Raw genomic sequence first — 22,870 nt, forward strand, 5'->3', positions numbered from 1 at the left:
ACAGAATAATTAGGAAAACATCATCAGACAGAAGCCAAATCTGACAGTGAAAGTTAAACGCTGATAATTCAGATAGAGCAGCCATTTTACCCAACTTTCCAATTTACTTCTATTATCTGATTTGCTTTGTTCTTTTTGTATCCTTTGCTAAAGAGTAAACATAGTAGGCTGATATTATATGAGCTCCTGAGTTCACCTAGGATTACTCTTTAACAAAGGATACTAAGAGAACTAAGCACAAATTATAATATAAGTAAATTGGAAAGTTGTTTGAAATGTCATGTTCTATCCAATCCATTTAAGTTTAATTTTGCCTTTTCTGTCAGTACATAAAACAATATCAAATTAACCCCCGACCTACACCAACCCAGATTATTAATCACCAGCAAGACTTTATACACAGACATTTTATGTAACTTAAATCATACTTAAAGGGATAGAACATTACACTTTAATGATTCAGATAGAATGTGTCCTTTTAATTCCACTTCTGTTATCAAGTATATGTACTACTGAGAGCTGACTGGTGGCTACACACATGCCTTTTGTCATTGGCTCACCAGATATGCTCAGCTAGCTCCCAGTATTACATTGCTGCTATTTAGCTGACTTTGCAGGAGTTAAATACATAGTTATAAACAATCAGTGGTACAATAATAAACTGATCTAACATATTAAAATAATTTTGCCCTTTTATATCTCTTTAATTAACAGCAGAGACAAATAATAACAATTATATCTAGATAATCAATATCTTTTTAGATTTGTCACAATGTTATCTTCATTAAACAAGGATTCACAACAAGATAGCACAAAGCTAGATCTGACTAAAGGGACAGTAAACACCTTGAGACTGTAATATAAACTGACTAATTATTCCTAGGAAAACAACTTTACTGTATACTTTCATTGTCTAATAGTATTGTTATATCAGCTGTGTGCCGGGATATTATCTGTGTGTCACAGACGTACAATGACTAATAATGTAATAAACACGTAGAAATAACTTAACTGACTCACTATTTAATGTCTAATAGTATTGTTATATCAGCTGTGTGCCGGGATATTATCTGTGTGTCACAAACGTACAGTGACTAATAATGCAATAAACACATAGAAATAACTTCACTGACTCACTATTTAATGTTATATCAGCTGTGTGCTGGGATATTATCTGTGTGTCACAGACGTACAGTGACTAATAATGCAATAAACACATAGAAATAACGTCACTGACTCACTATTTAATGTCTAATAGTATTGTTATATCAGCTGTGTGCTGGGATATTATCTGTGTGTCACAGACGTACAGTGACTAATAATGCAATAAACACATAGAAATAACGTCACTGACTATTTAATGTCTAATAGTATTGTTATATCAGCTGTGTGCCGGGATATTATCTGTGTGTCACAGACGTACAGTGACTAATAATGCAATAAACACATAGAGGTAACTTCACTTACTCACTATTTAATGTCTAATAGTATTGTTATATCAGCTGTGTGCCAGGATATTATCTGTGTGTCACAGACGTACAGTGACTAATAATGCAATAAACACATAGAAATAACGTCACTCACTCACTATTTAATGTCTAATAGTATTGTTATATCAGCTGTGTGCCGGGATATTATCTGTGTGTCACAAACGTACAGTGACTAATAATGCAATAAACACATAGAAATAACTTCACTGACTCACTATTTAATGTCTAATAGTATTGTTATATCAGCTGTGTGCCTGTATATTATCTGTGTGTCACAGACATACAGTGACTAATAATGCAATAAACACATAGAAATAACGTCACTCACTATTTAATGTCTAATAGTATTGTTATATCAGCTGTGTGCTGGGATATTATCTGTATGTCACAGACGTATAGTGTCTAATAATGCAATAAATACATAGAAATAACGTCACTCACTCACTATTTAATGTCTAATAGTATTGTTATATCAGCTGTGTGCTGGGATATTATCTGTGTGTCACAGACGTATAGTGTCTAATAATGCAATAAACACATAGAAATAACTTCACTCACTATTTAATGTCTAATAGTATTGTTATATCAGCTGTGTGCCGGGATATTATCTGTATGTCACAAACGTACAGTGACTAATAATGCAATAAACACATAGAAATAATTTCACTGACTCACAATTTAATGTCTAATAGTATTGTTATATCAGCTGTGTGCCAGGATATTATCTGTGTGTCACAGACGTACAGTGACTAATAATGCAATAAACACATAGCGGTAACGTCACTCACTCACTATTTAATGTCTAATAGTATTGTTATATCAGCTGTGTGCCGGGATATTATCTGTGTGTCACAAACTTACAGTGACTAATAATGCAATAAACACATAGAGGTAACTTCACTGACTCACTATTCCCTTTTGTCTCTGGTTGAACTATAGATCCGAATGCAGAAAGAGAGTCCCACTCGCTTGTGCTACTAGTCACTTCCTGTCATGGCGAGTTTCCTGTGTAGCTGTAGGTTTCCTCCGGCAGCTGCACGCCAACACTTCAGTGGTACAAAGGGTCCCCACTGTTATAGTGTGTTAGGTGTTATTTTCAGGGGGGGGGTGTAAGTCAGCACTTGGTCTAGAAATGAATGGTCTAGAGATGATGGGATATCCCAGAGAACAGAAATCAGACAAGCAGCATGTCATTCCAAAAACTGTTCTGTTTATTGTTAGGTGCACAATACATTTCTAGGCAGTGGTTACAGCATATAGGGTTAAACAATGACGTGTTCATAACTACATCATCTTACGTAGTATTTCTGCAAGAACAAAAGAAGTTTGTTAAAAGATAATTAGTAAAACGGAGTGTTAGGGAGTTATTTCTATAGAAATGTCCAACTTTAGATAAGAGTAAATCTGAGCCTCATAGCCCAGCACAAATCAAGGCCGTCTGACATCTTCTAGAGATAACAGTGCATCCAAGCACATCGTCAGGGTCATTCCCAGGGCCGTTCTGGCTATGCAAGTCTTACTAACATCAGCAGATTTCTCACTACATAATAAGCTGTTATAATAAGCCACTCTTAGACAAAATGGATACCCAAGACAAAATGGCGTCGGTAATGCTAATATCTCCTAACATAGTGACACCTCTATTCACTACATATAAACTGTAATAAACAAACAGCAGGGAACAGTCCTATGGATTAAAGGACCAGTCTATACAGTAGATTTGCATAATCAACAAATGCATAATAAGAAGACAATGCAATAGCACTTAGTATGAACTTCAAATGAGTAGTAGATTTTTGTTAAATAAATTGCAAAGTTATGTCTATTTCCACTCCCCCTGTATCATGTGACAGCCATCAGCCAATCACAAATGCATATACGTATATGCTGTGAATTCTTGCACATGCTCAGTAGGAGATGGTGACTCAAAAAGTATAAATATAAAAAAGATTGCACATTTTGTTAATGGAAGTAAATTGGAAAGTTGTTTAAAATTGCCTGCTCTGTCTGAATCATGAAGTTTAATTTTGACTTGAGTGTCCCTTTAAGGCAACTTTATTAGAAAGATGCAGCATTATTGTGACCTCTTATTGTGACTTCATCAGAGACGTCTGACAAAGTGCTTGATGAGCAAAACGCGTAAGAATGGTCCTGATAATGCTGCCTTCTTTCTAATAAAGTAGCCGTAATCCATAGGGTTGTTCTCTGACATTTGCCTTATTTATTACTTTTCCCTTCAATATTTATTTTGCCCCATTTTCCTGTAATTTAAGTCCAGGAGTTATATCTTACTATAAGGTACTGTATATAATGTCAAGTTGCTATTAATACTTTCCTTACGTACTTCACCTTTTTAGTCTATAGAAAAATAGGTTTGGTATTACAATCACTATGTATACTATATCTGCAATATTCTGTCTTATTTATAAATAATATTATTAGTTGAAGGATAAATGCAAAGCATTTTTGTATATCTATTGTATAAAAAATATAGTGAAAAAAATCTACTGGATTATAGGAATAACTAGTGTTAAAGCCCCTGTGTACACGAGCCTATATGTTTAAGGAAAGAAATATACCTATCTCTCTATCCCTATCCTTTTTTTTTGTTTAAATATTTTTTATTGGGTGTAGCAATTTAACAAAGATGCAAGATAACTTTTAACATCAAAATAATAGTTGAATACAAGTACATTGTATTATAACAGTGACCCAGTAGTTTCTTAGGTAGAGGGAAGGGGAGGGGTATGGGGAAGGGGAAATGGAAAGGGGAAAGAAATCCTATCACACGTATACCATTTCCAGTCCAATTTGTATCTTTAGGCTTAAGACCTTCGGTATATCTAATAAACACATCACAATATGATTCCTTTGTTCCCATAAGAATAATATGTTGGTTATGAAGTCTTGTTTCCCTGAGTAAGTGTAGTACATTCTTTCAAGAGCTATAATATGGTCTACCTCTAAGACCCATTTAGGGATGGAGGGTATCTCTCGTGTCTTCCATAGTCTAGGGATCAACCTTTTAGCACATGTCAACATTAACTGAAACAATTTTTTACGGTAGGCACAGGAGATCTGTGGGACATGGTTTAGGAGAATGGAGCATGCATTCAGAGATATGTTAGTGCCCAAAACATGGTTTATGTTCTGTTCTATTTGTGGCCAGAAGTCGGCCAGAGCAGGACAAGACCACCATATGTGGGTCATGGAGCCCACCTCACCACACCTTCTCCAGCAGCTAGAAGAGGCGTTGGGGTAGATGACTCGCAAGCACTGGGGAGTTAAGTACCAATGAGCTAAAATGTTATAATTCACCTCAGCCATAATTAGGGAGTTGGAAGAGGTATGAGTGGTACGGAAACTACGCTTCCAATCTTCATCGTTTAAGTCATTCGCCACTTCCTCATTCCACCTCGCCAAGTATGTAGGTCGCTGCTCTGGAAAGGAGCCTCTTAGAATATTGTACGTCCTAGACAAATGTGCTTTTTTTGATCTTAGGGTTGATACAAAGTTGTTCAAATTGTTTCAGTGATCTCTGTATGTCTTGTTTAAAGGGGCTGCTATGGATGGCGTGCCTGATTTGGAAATATGCATACCAGTTTTGAAAGGGAGACCCCAACTCTTCATAAAGCAAGGTTCTCTCTTTAACTCCAGTTGAGCTTGTGAGTAGATATAATGGAAGGTTCTGTAGTAGTTTGTTTGCATTAGTGTGGGTAAAGAGGTCATGTTGCAAGAATAGATGATTGCCTAGCAACGGGGTCAGAGGGGATACCGAAGTGGATATTCCACTAATATGGTTAATGACATAGTCCCATGTCTCAAGAGTGGCTTTAACATAGCCATTGGAAAGTAAAGTCTGAGGTCTAGTATGTTTCGGTAGCCAGACTATATCTCTCATATTTTTGATTTGGGAAAGGTGGCTCTCTATCTGTACCCATACCTTGTCAGGGGGAGAGTGGTTCCAAGAGAGTATTCTCGCTAAATGAGCTGCTCTGTAATAATTAGTGAGGTTAGGGATATTAAGACCTCCTTCATTCTTGCTAAGGTATAGAGTGTGTTGTGCTATTCTAGGTCTCTTGTAAGCCCAGATGAATGAATTTATCATTCTCTGTTGAGCCCTGAGGTAAGAATTCGGCAGAGCCATCGGGAGAGTCTGAAAGAGGTATAAAAATTTGGGAACTATCATCATTTTGATCGTGCTGATCCTGCCCATCCAGGACAAATGTCCTTGTCTATGCCAGGAGTCTAACAGGCTCTTTACCTTCACTTGAAGCGCTATGAAGTTGTCAGGGAATAGTTTACGAGTGTCTTTCGGAATCACCAAGCCCAGGTATTTGAGTTTATCAGTGACAGTAAATTTCGTAAGTTGCGTTATGGCTGTTATCTCTTGAGGTGATAAATTAAGGCCAGATTTTTCCATGTTAACGGAAAAGTTTGAGACTTGTTTATAATCCTCAAGTGTCTTGATTAATGCCGGTAATGTCGTCTCTGGGGATTGCAACATAAGGATTACATCATCCGCAAACAATAGGCATTTCTGAGTAATGGTACCAAATTCCATGCCCCTAATTTCTGCATTGTGCCTGATCTGTATTGCTAAAATTTCTACTGTAAGGGCGAATTGATAGCCTCATCTTAAATAGACCTTAGATTACACTGTAACATTAATTACATTATGCATTACACTTAGGGTACATAAATATTGAGAAGTTTATCTCATTACAAACAGAATAACTTTGGTCCAATGCCTGTAAAGCTCAAACAGTTACTGATTCTTGTTGTTAACTAAAACAGGAACAAGTAAACACGGCTTGAACAGATCATAACAATGCCTTGAACTAAGAGTGCAATTGTACGGTGCAGCAAAGCAAATAACTTAGGAAAGACAATGAGAAGGTATATGTAAACAGATAACGCCTGCAATACAAAATACATTTTATATGCAAATATCTGTTAGGCTGATTATCACTATTCAAATTTAACTAAGACCTTAACAAAAGTCTATAATATTACCCTCCTGCTGGGATGAAGGCGGACTCATCTTCTCCAGAATGGCCCTGAACCTGCAAAAACAAAAGGTTAACTTTGACCTTGTAGTCTCTTTAGAAAGATTGTGAGGAAGGACATAGTTCTTGGGGCCATGCTATAGCACCCTGGTGTTGCTGAAGATGCGAATCAGAATGGATAGGCCTAGATATTCATCTTGGAGTTTCTGTGTCAACGTCTTCAGATGGAGGCAGAGTGGTTTGTCTTCTTTTGTATTGCGGAGTTGGCAGCTCTGGGCCTTGACGCCTTTGAGATCTAGGGTTGTTTTGCCCACCCGATAGATTCTGAGAGGGCTGCAGAGCACCTTTGTCCGGCAGTGAAATGTTCAGCAGATTGCAGAATTTTCCTATGTCAGCCATAGAGGTGCATTCAATTTTTTTCCCATTCTTTGTGGTGATTACTGATATAGGGAATCCCCATCTATAAGGGATATGTAAAGCACGTAAGTGAGTAGTCAGGATTAGAAAGTCTCTTCTCTTTTGGAGGGTTCTTAAAGACAAATCTTGGTAGATCTGGATCCTTTGCCCATGAAATGACAATGCTTGTTGTTTCCTAGCAATGTTATATAGTTCTTCCTTTTGCTTGTAATTTTGAAAGTGAACTATAATGTCCCTGGGTGGAGCATTGTCTGAAGGTTTAGGGCGTAGTGCTCTGTGAGCTCTGTCAAGTGGTATTGTCGGACTTTCTTCCACATGTCCCTCCATCATCTCTGCGAAGAGAGGTTGTAAATAATCTTGAAGTTTATTGTTCAGCACAGTCTCAGGGACTCCTCTGAATCGGAGGTTGCCTCGTCTGGAACGATTTTCTAAATCGTCTATCTTATCCACAAGATCTATCACCTGTTGATTCTGCTGAGATTGTCTGGTTGCCAGGTTCACTATTTTTTGTGACATATATTCATGCTCCTCAAGGGAGTCAACTCTGTGCCCAAGGTCATTAATCTCTCTCTTTAGATCTGCACACTCGTCTTTAAAGCAGGATTTAACCTGTTCAATGAGCGCTTCCATAGCCTTGTAGGTAAGCGGAGAGTCCTCACTGTTCGTCTGCCTTGGAGGAGAGGGGCTGCTAGAGTTATCTGTCACTTCAAACTGACCCTCCTCGTTATGTAACTGCTGGGCTCCTGGATCTCCTTTATGTGTAGACTGTTCCGTGTGCCTAAAGAAGTTGCTAACAGTGCTCTGAGTGTTCTGTGGCTGTTTTTGCACCCTTTTCACCCTTTGGAGCCCTCCTTTGGGACATCTTATATATTATGCCCCTAGCAAGGGACTAAGAGAGGTAGTTAGTCACAAGTCCTGTATACAAAATTATTGTGGGTGCTCCAAAGACACAATAACCCCTGGGGAATTTACCCTCACAGGGTGATCTCGGTAAAGGGAATAGGTGGTATGACCTGCTACTATGAAAAGCAGCAGGAAAGGGGAGAGGGTTACGTGCTTCAAAGATCTAGCAAGTGACGCTGTTTAAATAGATCAGAGTCCTAATACAGAGATCAAAGTTGCAGATTCAGTGTCCAGTGTGATTCTTGTTGGCTAATGTAGAAAGATGTGTGCAGAGTCCTGAGCAGCTGCCTGGGCTATATATCTGTGTTTTTGCCTGTATTTGCCCTGGACCTGCAGCAATTAAGACTATTCTGTGTCTCTCATGGTGCTCTCTAGATATGCAGAATCCAAGGGGAAATGGGGTTTTTGTTAAGTGTAGGTGACTCACAACAGGCTGTTTCATCTTTGTGCTAGACCTGGGAAAGACTGCAGCACTCTTAATTACAATGTGTGCCAACATTAGGGGCTTGTGTGTTAGCGTTTACTCACTCTTAGGGAGCTCCCACGTGGCGGCCCGCTTTTCAAAATGCTCAGCCCTGCATCTCATGTTTTGCGTAGCGTATCCCCTTGGTAAGGCCTCGCATCTCCTATCTCTCTCCACCTCACATAAAGATTGGCCAGTGTCAGTCCGCGGCCCCAGCCCAGCTGCTCCGTGACCAGAGGTAGATGACTGGTGAGTCTAAGCAGGTTAATGTGCACAAGAGTGTAGGTGCCTTTCCGTGCAGGCCTCAGCCCTGAATGGCGGTGTTCCGGCTGTTCAGGTAACCTGGGATAAGCTCAAAATCGTTGACGGAGCTTTGTGACCTCTCCTCAAAGCATAAAGAGAGGTCTTGAGAATAATTTGACAGTTTATACTGGTTTAGGTACCCGGCTTGTTCATGGAGCCTCAGTGTGTTGCGACCATCTTGGTCGCCGGCTCGCTCCGCCCCCTCTATCCCTATCCTTATATCCCTATCCCTCTATCCCTATCCTTATATCCCTATACCTCTATCCATTTATCCCTATCACTCTATCCCTAATCCCTATCCCTCTATCTTTATTTTTCTGCAGTGTAGGATCCCCCTAACCCTCCATCCTCCCTGATCCCCCCCAAACAGCTCTCTAAACCTTCCCCCTCCAACAATTGCCGCCACCTTAGTTACTGGCAGCTGTCTGACAGTACCTATAAACCCATTTTTTATTTAATTTAATTATTTTTTGTAGTTTAGTGGTCTTACCACCTCCCCCCCTCCACCAATCACAATTTAGTACCCCCCTGCAACTCCAAACCCCTTTTCCCTGTCCCTTTCTTTTCTGTAGCAATTCCTTTTCGGTAGTGTAGCTGCCCCATCCCTCCCTGTCCCTTTTTTTCCCTGTAGCATAGAGCCCTCCCACTCTCTCACCTTCCCTCCCCCTCCTCCCGCCTCCAGCCCACACCTCCCGTCGGCACCAGCAGAAGATAGTTACAGATGGTGACACACACAGTGTCACTGTCTGTAATGAAAACACCGATCCGGCTGTAACATAACAGCTGAGAGTGCTGGGGGCTTCCTGAAGCTGTCTCGCGCTGCGGATAAATGCCAGGTGTGTTTGCCCTCGCACAGTCTCTACTGCGCATGACAGCTTTGTACAAACATACTTGTCCTTTTATTATATAGGATATGAAGTTCCCAAGAGCTAATACACAGATATAGACCTCTTCAGTACAACAGATAACTGTGCCTATGTACAGCATGTGAGAGGAGAAATAAGGTTATCAGATTTACATAGAAAAATATAAGTAATTGTAAAACAAACACTCTGAGGATGGACATTATGGTGCCGAATATCTAAAGCTCTGGGATGGAGAGATTATTTAAAGGGATAGCCCTGCACCAACTTTATTACTTAGTATTATATCACACTGACTGCAGAGCATCACATCAAATAATCTGCAGAGCCCTGCACCAGCTTTATTGCACTGTATTATATCACACTGACTGCAGAGCATCACACAACTAAACTAAAGAGCCCTGCACCAGCTTTATTACTCAGTATTATATCACACTGACTGCAGAGCTTCACACAACTAAACTGCATAACCCTGCACCAGCTTTATTACTCCGTATTATATCACACTGACTGCAGAGCATCACATCAAATATTCTGCAGAGCCATGCACTAGCGTTATTGCTCAGTATTGTATCACACTGACTGCAGAGCATCACACAACTAAGCTGCAGAGCAAAGTACTTCACTATACATTAAAACACACATACTCTAGTTTGTAAGAACAACCATACACATGTAGGCACACACATACACACTAACACACATACATACACATACTCTATTTGTAAATAAAATCATACACATGTAGGCACTCACACATGAAAACACTACACACACACAAAAACACAGCACACACACACAAACCTCACACACAAAAACACTACACACACACAAAAACACTGCACACAAACCTCACACATAAAAACACTGCACACACACACCTCACACATAAAAACACTGCACACACAAACCTCACACATAAAAACACTGCACACACACACCTCACACATAAAAACACTGCACACACACCTCACACATAAAAACACTGCACACAGACCTCACACACAAAAAACACTGCACACAAACCTCACACATAAAAATACTGCACACACACGTCACACACAAAAACACTGCACACACACCTCACGCACAAAAACATTGCACACAAACCTCACACATAAAAACACTGCACACACACCTCACACACAATAACACTGCACACACACCTCACACATAAAAACACTGCACACACACCTTACACATTAAACACTGCACACACACCTCACACATAAAAACACTGCACACACACCTCACTAACAAAAACACTACACACACACCCTCACACATAAAAACACTGCACACACACCTCACACACAAAAACACTGCACACACACCTCACACATAAAAACACTGCACACACACCTTACACATTAAACACTGCACACACACCTCACACACAAAAACACTGCACACAAACCTCACACATAAAAACACTGCACACACACCTCACACACAAAAACACTGCACACACACCTCACACATAAAAACACTGCACACACACCTTACACATTAAACACTGCACACACACCTCACACATAAAAACACTGCACACACACCTCACACACAAAAACACTGCACACACACCTCACACATAAAAACACTGCACACACACCTTACACATTAAACACTGCACACACACACTCACACATAAAAACACTGCACACAAACCTCACACATAAAAACACTGCACACACACCTCACACACAAAAACACTGCACACACACCTCACACACAAAAACACTGCACACACACCTCACACATAAAAACACTGCACACACACCTTACACATTAAACACTGCACACACACCTCACACACAAAAACACTGCGCACACACACCTTACACATTAAACACTGCACACACACACTCACACATAAAAACACTGCACACAAACCTCACACATAAAAACACTGCACACACACCTCACACATAAAAACACTGCACACACAAAAACACTGCACACACACCTTACACATTAAACACTGCACACACACACTCACACATAAAAACACTGCACACAAACCTCACACATAAAAACACTGCACACAAACCTCACACATAAAAACACTGCACACAAACCTCACACATAAAAACACTGCACACACACCTCACACATAAAAACACTGCACACACAAACCTCACACATAAAAACACTGCACACACACCTCACACATAAAAACACTGCACACACAAACCTCACACACAAAAAGACTGCACACACCTCACTCAGGGCCGGATTGGCCAGCCGGGAAGCCGGGATTTTTCCCGGTGGGCCGCATCAGCTGGGGCCGGCATGACACACTTCAAGGCTTCAGTGTTCCTTCACACTGTTTATTGAAGCCAGTGAGGCAGTCACGCTTACATGTCTGCTGCACATTGAGGCCTGTACAGTCAGTCACAGTGAAGAGGGTGATTTTTTATCTATCAACTATCGACTGAGAGCAGCAGTAAAACATTTTTAGCTTCTCTGCTATTCCGTAGGGGAAGTGGGAGGGAGGGTTAAAGGTTAATAAGTGCTTGCACGCGGTATGCAGGGAAACCGGAGGGAGACTGAAGAGCAGAGCACGGTAATAAAGATAACGATCTTCCCCTCTAGAGTGACTTCTGTTTTAGAGCTGGACTTCTAAAAAATAAGGTAACCCTTTGCTGGAAATATTATACAGGCTGTGGCTGTGTAGTGTTTGTTATTTGTAACATTTTAACACACTTATTCTGGAGAAACTTAAATCAGTCCCTTTAATACTATGATTTTGTCATAATTTTATATTTACTTTATTGCTTAAGCCAGGTCCATTGAAATAAATAAGTTCACTGTCCAAAGGGGTCTTGGCATTTTATTTGGAGTCTGATGTATGAATGTATATTTGTGTGCATTTATATATATATATATATATATATATACACACACACACACACACACACATATAAAGAAAAAAGACACACACATACATACATATATATATATATATATATAAATGTGTGTATGTATATGTATGTATATATATATATATATATATTTCTTCTGTTATGTGTGATCAGTCCACGGGTCATCATTACTTCTGGGATATAACTCCTCCCCAACAGGAAATGCAAGAGGATTCACCCAGCAGAGCTGCATATAGCTCCTCCCCTCTACGTCAGTCCCAGTCATTCTCTTGCACCCAACGACTAGATAGGATGTGTGAGAGGACTATGGTGATTATACTTAGTTTTTATGACTTCAATCAAAAGTTTGTTATTTTACAATAGCACCGGAGCGTGTTATTACTTCTCTGGCAGAGTTTGAGGAAGAATCTGCCAGAGTTTTTTACTATGATTTTAACCGGAGTAGTTAAGATCATATTGCTGTTCTCGGCCATCTGAGGGAGGTAAAAGCTTCAGATCAGGGGACAGCGGGCAGATGAATCTGCATTGAGGTATGTAGCAGTTTTTATTTTCTGAATGGAATTGATGAGAAAATCCTGCCATACCGTTATAATGACATGTATGTATACACTTCAGTATTCTGGGGATGGTATTTCACCGGAACTACTCTGTTAAAAGTCACTAATCCTTTTATTAAGTATTTATCATGTTAAACGTTTTTGCTGGAATGTAGAATCGTTTACATTGCTGAGGTACTGAGTGAATAAATATTTGGGCATTATTTTCCACTTGGCAGTTGTTTGCTTTTAATTGTGACAGTTTCGTTTCTCTTCACTGCTGTGTGTGAGGGGGAGGTGCCGTTTTTGGCGCTCTTTGCTACGCATCAAAAAATTCCAGTCAGTTACTCTTATATTTCCTGCATGATCCGGTTCATCTCTGACAGATCTCAGGGGTCTTCAAACTTCTTTGGAGGGAGGTAGTTTCTCTCAGCAGAGCTGTGAGAATTTTATATTGACTGTGAATAAAAACGTTCCTCTGTAATTTTTATGTCAAATTTAATTATTGTTATTTTACTAATGGGAACAAACCTTTGCTAAAAGTTGTGTTGTTTTAAAGTTTGATGCTATAACTGTTTTTCAGTTCATTATTTCAACTGTCATTTAATCGTTTAGTACCTCTTTGAGGCACAGTACGTTTTTACTAAAAAAGATTATAACCAAGTTGCAAGTTTATTGCTAGTGTGTTAAACATGTCTGACTCAGAGGAAGATATCTGTGTCATTTGTTCCAATGCCAAGGTGGAGCCCAATAGAAATTTATGTACTAACTGTATTGATGCTACTTTAAATAAAAGTCAATCTGTACAATGTGAACAAATTTCACCAAACAGCGAGGGGAGAGTTATGCCGACTAACTCGCCTCACGCGGCAGTACCTGCATCTCCCGCCCGGGAGGTGCGTGATATTATGGCGCCTAGTACATCTGGGCGGCCATTACAGATAACATTACAAGATATGGCTACTGTTATGACTGAAGTTTTGTCTAAATTGCCAGAACTAAGAGGCAAGCGTGATCACTCTGGGGTGAGAACAGAGTGCGCTGACAATACTAGGGCCATGTCTGATACTGCGTCACAGCTTGCAGAGCATGAGGACGGAGAGCTTCATTCTGTGGGTGACGGTTCTGATCCAAACAGATTGGATTCAGATATTTCAAATTTTAAATTTAAATTGGAGAACCTCCGTGTATTACTAGGGGAGGTCTTAGCAGCTCTCAATGATTGTAACACCGTTGCAATACCAGAGAAACTGTGTAGGTTGGATAAATACTTTGCGGTACCGGCGAGTACTGACGTTTTTCCTATACCTAAGAGACTAACTGAAATTGTTACTAAGGAGTGGGATAGACCCGGTTTGCCGTTCTCACCCCCTCCAATATTTAGAAAGATGTTTCCAATAGACGCCACCACTCGGGACTTATGGCAAACGGTCCCTAAGGTGGAGGGAGCAGTTTCTACTTTAGCTAAGCGTACCACTATCCCGGTGGAGGATAGCTGTGCTTTTTCAGATCCAATGGATAAAAAATTAGAGGGTTACCTTAAGAAAATGTTTGTTCAACAAGGTTTTATATTGCAACCCCTTGCATGTATCGCGCCGATTACGGCTGCGGCAGCATTTTGGATTGAGTCTCTGGAAGAGAACCTTAGTTCATCTACGCTAGACGACATTACGGACAGGCTTAGAGTCCTTAAACTAGCTAATTCATTCATTTCGGAGGCCGTAGTACATTTAACCAAACTTACGGCTAAGAACTCAGGATTCGCCATACAGGCACGTAGGGCGCTGTGGCTAAAATCCTGGTCAGCTGATGTTACTTCTAAGTCCAAATTACTTAATATAACTTTCAAGGGGCAGTCTTTATTTGGGCCCGGTTTGAAAGAAATTATCGCTGACATTACAGGAGGTAAGGGCCACGCCCTACCTCAAGACAAAGCCAAAGCTAAGGCTAGACAGTCTAATTTTCGTCCCTTTCGGAATTTCAAAACAGGAGCAGCATCAACCTCCACTGCACCAAAACAGGAAGGAGCTGTTGCTCGTTACAGGCAAGGCTGGAAGCCTAACCAGTCCTGGAACAAGAGCAAGCAGGCCAGGAAACCTGCTGCTGCCCCAAAGACAGCATGAACCGAAAGCCCCCGATCCGGGACCGGATCTAGTGGGGGGCAGACTTTCTCTCTTCGCCCAGGCCTGGGCAAGAGATGTTCAGGATCCCTGGGCACTAGAGATCATATCTCAGGGATACCTTCTAGACTTCAAATTATCTCCCCCAAGAGGGAGATTTCATCTGTCAAGGTTGTCAACAAACCAGATAAAGAAAGAAGCGTTTCTACGCTGTGTACAAGATCTGTTATTAATGGGAGTGATCCATCCGGTTCCGCGGTCGGAACAAGGACAAGGGTTCTACTCAAACCTGTTTGTGGTTCCCAAAAAAGAGGGAACTTTCAGGCCAATCTTAGATTTAAAGATTCTAAACAAATTCCTAAGAGTTCCATCGTTCAAAATGGAAACTATTCGGACAATCTTACCCATGATCCAAAAGGGTCAGTACATGACCACAGTGGATTTAAAAGATGCTTACCTTCACATACCGATCCACAAAGATCATCACCGGTATCTAAGGTTTGCCTTCTTAGACAGGCACTACCAGTTTGTAGCTCTTCCATTCGGATTGGCTACGGCTCCAAGAATCTTCACAAAGGTTCTGGGTGCCCTTCTGGCGGTACTAAGACCGCGAGGGATTTCGGTAGCTCCGTACCTAGACGACATTCTAATACAAGCTTCAAGCTTTCAAACTGCCAAGTCTCATACAGAGCTAGTTCTGGCATTTCTAAGGTCGCATGGATGGAAAGTGAACGAAAAGAAGAGTTCTCTTTTTCCTCTCACAAGAGTTCCATTCTTGGGGACTCTTATAGATTCTGTAGAAATGAAGATTTACCTGACAGAAGACAGGTTAACAAAGCTTCAAGATGCATGCCGTGTCCTTCATTCCATTCAACACCCGTCAGTAGCTCAATGCATGGAGGTGATCGGCTTAATGGTAGCGGCAATGGACATAGTACCTTTTGCACGCCTACACCTCAGACCGCTGCAATTGTGCATGCTAAGTCAGTGGAATGGGGATTACTCAGATTTGTCCCCTACTCTGAATCTGAATCAAGAGACCAGAAATTCTCTTCTATGGTGGCTTTATCGGCCACACCTGTCCAGGGGGATGCCATTCAGCAGGCCAGACTGGACAATTGTAACAACAGACGCCAGCCTACTAGGTTGGGGCGCTGTCTGGAATTCTCTGAAGGCTCAGGGACTATGGAATCAGGAGGAGAGTCTCCTTCCAATAAACATTCTGGAATTGAGAGCAGTTTTCAATGCCCTTCTGGCTTGGCCCCAATTAACAACTCGGGGGTTCATCAGGTTTCAGTCGGACAACATCACGACTGTAGCTTACATCAACCATCAGGGAGGGACAAGAAGCTCCCTAGCAATGATGGAAGTATCAAGGATAATTCGCTGGGCAGAGTCTCACTCTTGCCACCTGTCAGCAATCCACATCCCGGGAGTGGAGAACTGGGAGGCGGATTTCTTGAGTCGCCAGACTTTTCATCCGGGGGAGTGGGAACTTCATCCGGAGGTCTTTGCCCAAATACTTCGACGTTGGGGCAAACCAGAGATAGATCTCATGGCGTCTCGCCAGAACGCCAAACTTCCTCGCTACGGGTCCAGATCCAGGGATCCGGGAGCGGTTCTGATAGATGCTTTGACAGCACCTTGGAACTTCGGGATGGCTTATGTGTTTCCACCCCTCCCGCTGCTTCCTCGATTGATTGCCAAAATCAAACAGGAGAGAGCATCAGTGATTCTAATAGCGCCTGCATGGCCACGCAGGACTTGGTATGCAGATCTAGTGGACATGTCATCCTGTCCGCCTTGGTCTCTACCTCTAAGACAGGACCTTCTGATACAGGGTCCATTCAAACATCAAAATCTAACTTCTCTGAAGCTGACTGCTTGGAAATTGAACGCTTGATTTTATCAAAACGTGGTTTTTCTGAGTCGGTTATTGATACCCTGATACAGGCTAGGAAGCCTGTTACCAGAAAGATTTACCATAAAATATGGCGTAAATACCTATACTGGTGCGAATCCAAACGTTACTCCTGGAGTAAGGTTAGGATCCCTAGGATATTGTCCTTTCTACAAGAAGGTTTAGAAAAGGGTTTATCAGCTAGTTCATTAAAGGGACAGATTTCAGCTCTGTCCATCTTGTTACACAGGCGTCTGTCAGAAAATCCAGACGTCCAGGCCTTTTGTCAGGCTTTAGCTAGGATCAAGCCTGTGTTTAAAGCTGTTGCTCCGCCATGGAGTTTAAACTTAGTTCTTAACGTTTTACAGGGTGTTCCGTTTGAACCCCTTCATTCCATTGATATAAAATTGTTATCTTGGAAAGTTCTGTTTTTAATGGCTATTTCCTCGGCTCGAAGAGTCTCTGAGTTATCAGCCTTACATTGTGATTCTCCTTATCTGATTTTTCACTCAGACAAGGTAGTTCTGCGTACTAAACCTGGGTTCTTACCTAAGGTAGTCACTAACAGGAATATCAATCAAGAGATTGTTGTTCCATCCTTGTGTCCAAATCCTTCTTCAAAGAAGGAACGTCTTCTACACAATCTGGATGTAGTTCGTGCCCTCAAGTTCTACTTGCAGGCAACTAAAGATTTTCGCCAAACTTCTTCCCTGTTTGTCGTTTATTCTGGACAGAGGAGAGGTCAAAAAGCTTCTGCTACCTCTCTCTCTTTTTGGCTTCGTAGCATAATACGTTTAGCCTATGAGACTGCTGGACAGCAGCCTCCTGAAAGAATTACAGCTCACTCCACTAGAGCTGTGGCTTCCACTTGGGCCTTTAAGAATGAGGCCTCTGTTGAACAGATTTGCAAGGCTGCAACTTGGTCTTCGCTTCATACTTTTTCCAAATTTTACAAATTTGACACTTTTGCTTCTTCGGAGGCTATTTTTGGGAGAAAGGTTCTTCAGGCAGTGGTTCCTTCTTTATAATGAGCCTGCCTATCCCTCCCGTCATCCGTGTACTTTTGCTTTGGTATTGGTATCCCAGAAGTAATGATGACCCGTGGACTGATCACACATAACAGAAGAAAACATAATTTATGCTTACCTGATAAATTCCTTTCTTCTGTTGTGTGATCAGTCCACGGCCCGCCCTGTTTTAAGGCAGGTAAATATCTTTTAAATTATACTCCAGTCACCACTTCACCCTTGGTTACTCCTTTCTCGTTGATTCTTGGTCGAATGACTGGGACTGACGTAGAGGGGAGGAGCTATATGCAGCTCTGCTGGGTGAATCCTCTTGCATTTCCTGTTGGGGAGGAGTTATATCCCAGAAGTAATGATGACCCGTGGACTGATCACACAACAGAAGAAAGGAATTTATCAGGTAAGCATAAATTATGTTATATATATATATATATATATATATATATATATATATATATATGTGTGTGTGTGTGTCTCGATGAAAAGGCTGGTCTTTAATTTTTTCCAGGGCTGCTTTTTATTCCCAGTCCGGCCCTGACCTCACTAACAAAAACACTACACACACACACTCACAAATAAAAACACTGCACACAAACCTCACACATAAAAACACTGCCCACATACCTCACACATAAAAACACTGCACACACAAACCTCACACACAAAAAGACTGCACACACCTCACACACAAAAACACTGCACACACACCTCACACATAAAAACACTGCACACACACACTCACACATAAAAACACTGCACACACACACCTCACACATAAAAACACTGCACACACAAACCTCACACACAAAAAGACTGCACACACCTCACACACAAAAACACTGCACACACACCTCACACATAAAAACACTGCACACACACACACTCACACATAAAAACACTGCACACATACACTCACACATAAAAACACTGCACACACAAACCTCACACACAAAAACACTGCACACACACCTCACACACAAAAACACTGCACACACACCTCACACACAAAAACACTACACACACACACCTCACACACAAAAACACTGCACACACACACTCACACATAAAAACACTACACACAAACCTCACACATAAAAACACTGCACACACACCTCACACATAAAAACACTGCACACACACACTCACACATAAAAACACTACACACACACACAAATATGATTTTCATAATTTCCCCCAAAAAAGAATGTGGTCTTGGGCTACACAATGCCTATGACACACAGCATCAATTTAACTAATACTCTGTGCATTAACATACTTTAGTGCAGATGAATCAGCAATTGCTTGGGCATAACACAGCACTAAAAGACAGTAATAAGTGTAATGCATGTGGCAATGGACCACACTCAGATCTAATAATACAAGGTTTGTGACACTGATTAGCTATTTGTAGTCTTAGTGGGAAAGTAAGGGAACTTAGGGAAGGTAAATACTCATTAAAACTGTGTTAGAATATAGAGAGAATGCAGCATATCATGTTGCTGGAATCAAATGAAATTAAAATGTTAAACTATGTATAACTTTAAATAAGGGGTGCACAACAATTCATCCCATTAGCATTGTAATATACCCATATGAAGTGTTGTTAAAAACACATTTAACAAAACAGCTTCTAAGAATGAACAAAGAGAAAAGAGCAAAACCTTACTAAGAGAAATACACCACCATTTCCCTGCCTGCTCCTGGTAGCATCCCTGCTCGACCCCCTCCCAAGTTAGCCTGGCATATTAAGTTGTTATAACAAAATAGCATCTTGGTTTCACTTTTGAATGAAAGAGTTGGGATTGGCATGTGTGAGGTTGCAGCATTATAATACCTCAGCATTTCCTCCCATTCCCAATGTGCTTAGTTCTGAGGCTGCGGCAGTTTAAGACTAATATATTCATTTAGTAAGTAGTAAAAAAACTAACATATTTGATCACCCAATATTATATATATATAAATAAAAATAAGAGCACTCACTGTGAACCAAAGTGTATCTTTAATCCAGAGTGTAAACGTTTTTGGGAAGTGACCCTGTCATCAGACAAGTGAAAAAAGAGAACAAGTATACTCACCAAGCATTACAATTTAAATGCTGGTGTCTGTATGACGCCAGTCCCCGCGGGAGAACGCTCCTCTGAAAACCGGAAGTAACCAGGTGACATCATCACATCAGGTTCCGGCGGCGTACCGGATCACCATTGGACAGTGCCTGTGTAAACCAAAACGTTTGCTATGGTGTTATAAGTTATTAAGTTACAAGTCATTAATACAAATATAAACATGTAAACATTGCCTAACGTTACGAGCAGATGTTTGTTAATGTGTAATCTGCTAAGGTGCTTATGTGTATTTACGATATGATATAAGTTGTGTGATTATTAAAGTGCTGTAGCAACCTAACATTAAAAGTCAAGATGCGGATACAGACCTGTGTGGGGCTAAGATATAGAGACAGACTGTGCATACTAATATTTGTACAAGAGAATGAGAAAGGTAGATTATGAAGACTAAGCATGAAAGTAGAAGTAAAAGTCAAAGTAAAAGCTATAGCCAGATTATCGCCAAAGAATACTAAAAAAATAAAACATGCCGGTTCCAAGAGTGGGATTTAAAAGGGCAAGGTCACTCATGGACAGCTTGGTACACACGGATCTGGTCCATTGTTATAAAAAAGCTACCTGGCTACAGGGAAGACCCGGATGTTACCGGTGTATAGGATGCACCACCTGTAATGGATTAACTACAGACTCTTACTTCAACCATCCCCACAGAGGAAAGAAATACCATCACAAATATAGACTTATGTGTATCACCACGTATGTGGTCTACTTGCTCCATTGCAACTGTGGACTATTCTATGTAGGCAAGACAACAGGCGATCTCTGTACAAGAATGGCCAACCATAGATCTGCAATTAGGACCGCTATAGATAGGGGCCAGTCAGATCAACCAGTGTCCAGACATTTCCTCCAAAAAGGTCATACTGTAAAGAATTTATGATATACTCTTATAGACCATATCCCCCCATTAATGAGAGGAGGAGATAGGGGAAGACTACTCCTTCAACGAGAGGCCAGATGGACCTATGAACTGGGTACTTTGGTCCCCAACTCCCCAATGGATTAAACACTCATCTGGACTGGCATTGCTTTTTGTAGGCCTGGGAGTGGACTCTATCTATTGTTGACAATACTACATAGTTACAACTGTGACTATTGTTGGCAATTATGCTATGCAATTATGTACTTAAGACAGTTGCTACATTTATGAAACCCAGTTGTTCATCTATTCTAGTTAGATTATAGTACAATAAGCCTGTAACACTCACCAGTGCTTTATCCTGTTTCTAGCAAACTGTTCTAGCAATCTTAATCATAGGCTTATTATAGGCCCATTATGGTATTACATATATGCACCTCCCATCCTTTTGTCCTGTTTTCCTTTTCTTTTTCATTTTCCAACTCTTTTCTTTTTTTCTCTTAGTCCAGTTAGGCCTGTAAGTATATGGTATATATTATATAGTAAATATGATATATTGTATTCTGGAATACGATATGATACCCTCCTTAGTTCCCCTCCCCTTTGGCTTACTATCTGGTTAATACATCTTTTATCCTCTAGAATGGAGGCTTTGTAGCCAGTGTTTTGGTCCATTGGGCCAGTTACCACAGTTTCTTCACAGTATTCTTTTATTTATTCATAAAGTTCAATTTGACATAAAGAAGAAACATCTGACATTTTAAATACAGGGGTGTAGACATACTTCGAACAAAGTCCAAAGCTATTCGTCATAATCAGTAATTCTTGGAGCTTGACAGTTTAACATTTATTTTCCTTTTCAAAGAACAAAGGTAAAACAGTTTGCAAAATCTTGAAACTTCAAGTTTGTGTCATAATTAGTAAAAGAGGTAATAGTAAAGACAGATAAGAGGTAGTAAAAACAGGCAAGAGTGGGGGAAGAGGAGGAAAAAAAAAAACCCTCCCGCCCAACACTACTCATCTCCAGGGCCTCTACGCTCACATTGGGGAGCCCTTCCACTGTGCCATCATCATTTCATAAATTGTCATTTGATTCGTTTTGAGGTAATGCAGCCTTTCTATCACTGATGACCGCCACTCCTCCACTGTGGGGGCATCGGACGATTTCCATTTCTTTGGAATCAGCCTTTTTGCTCCTGTGAGCAGTATAAGGAGAAGAGATCGAGCGTGTGCGCTTTTGGGTTTAGGAAGGTTCAGGAAGAGTATTGTATCCCGGATTTGTGGAATTTCTGTTTGTAGAATGCCTGAGATTTGTGTGAGTACCGTTGTCCAGAAACCATTTAGTTTCGGGCACGACCACCAAATGTGCAGGAGCGCTCCAGTCTCACCACATCCTCTCCAACATAGGGGGCTGGCTGTAGGATAAAGGCAATGCTGCCTTGCTGGGGTAAGATACCATCTGCACAGCAGCTTTAATTGAATCTCCTGTACGGTGGCCGACACTGAGGAGCGTTTGACCAGCAAGAATTATTTAAGCCACTCTCCCTGATCAAAGTCCCTGTTGAATTATTTGTGCCAGGCTCTTGTGTATGTGGGAAGGGGGCAGTCATGTGTGATTGTCAGAAGTTTATATATAAGGGAAATTAGTAATCTTTGTGGCTTATCTGCAATGCATAAGCGCTCAAATAGGGTGGGGGTCTCTGCCTAATTTTTCTTTGTGTTTATAGTGCGATATATAATGTAGTAACTGGTTATATCTCATCCATGAGGAGAAGATGGGGTCATTTATCTCTGACATCTTGTGTTGTGTTTTGAACGTACCATTCTCAATCACGTTGTATAAACAGCCCATTTTAGTTGTGTTCCCAGTTTGTAGTATGGTATTGCAGGGTTCTCTATTATGGGCAGCAAAGGTGAAAATTTGGATGAGATATGCATGCTAGTAGAAACCACCTTATCCCATTCAGACAGAAT

At 40.8% G+C, this 22,870-nt stretch overlaps 1 protein-coding gene across 1 annotated transcript in view; it reads right to left on the bottom strand.

Moving 5' to 3' along the window:
* The window catches only part of LOC128659870 (gastrula zinc finger protein XlCGF26.1-like), a 296,170-nt gene that overhangs the window by 179,101 nt on the left and 94,199 nt on the right, over positions 1–22,870 (bottom strand). The window lies entirely within an intron of this gene.

This window comes from Bombina bombina, chromosome 5 (genome assembly GCF_027579735.1).
Source record: "Bombina bombina isolate aBomBom1 chromosome 5, aBomBom1.pri, whole genome shotgun sequence".
Classification (NCBI taxonomy): Eukaryota; Metazoa; Chordata; class Amphibia; order Anura; family Bombinatoridae; genus Bombina; species Bombina bombina.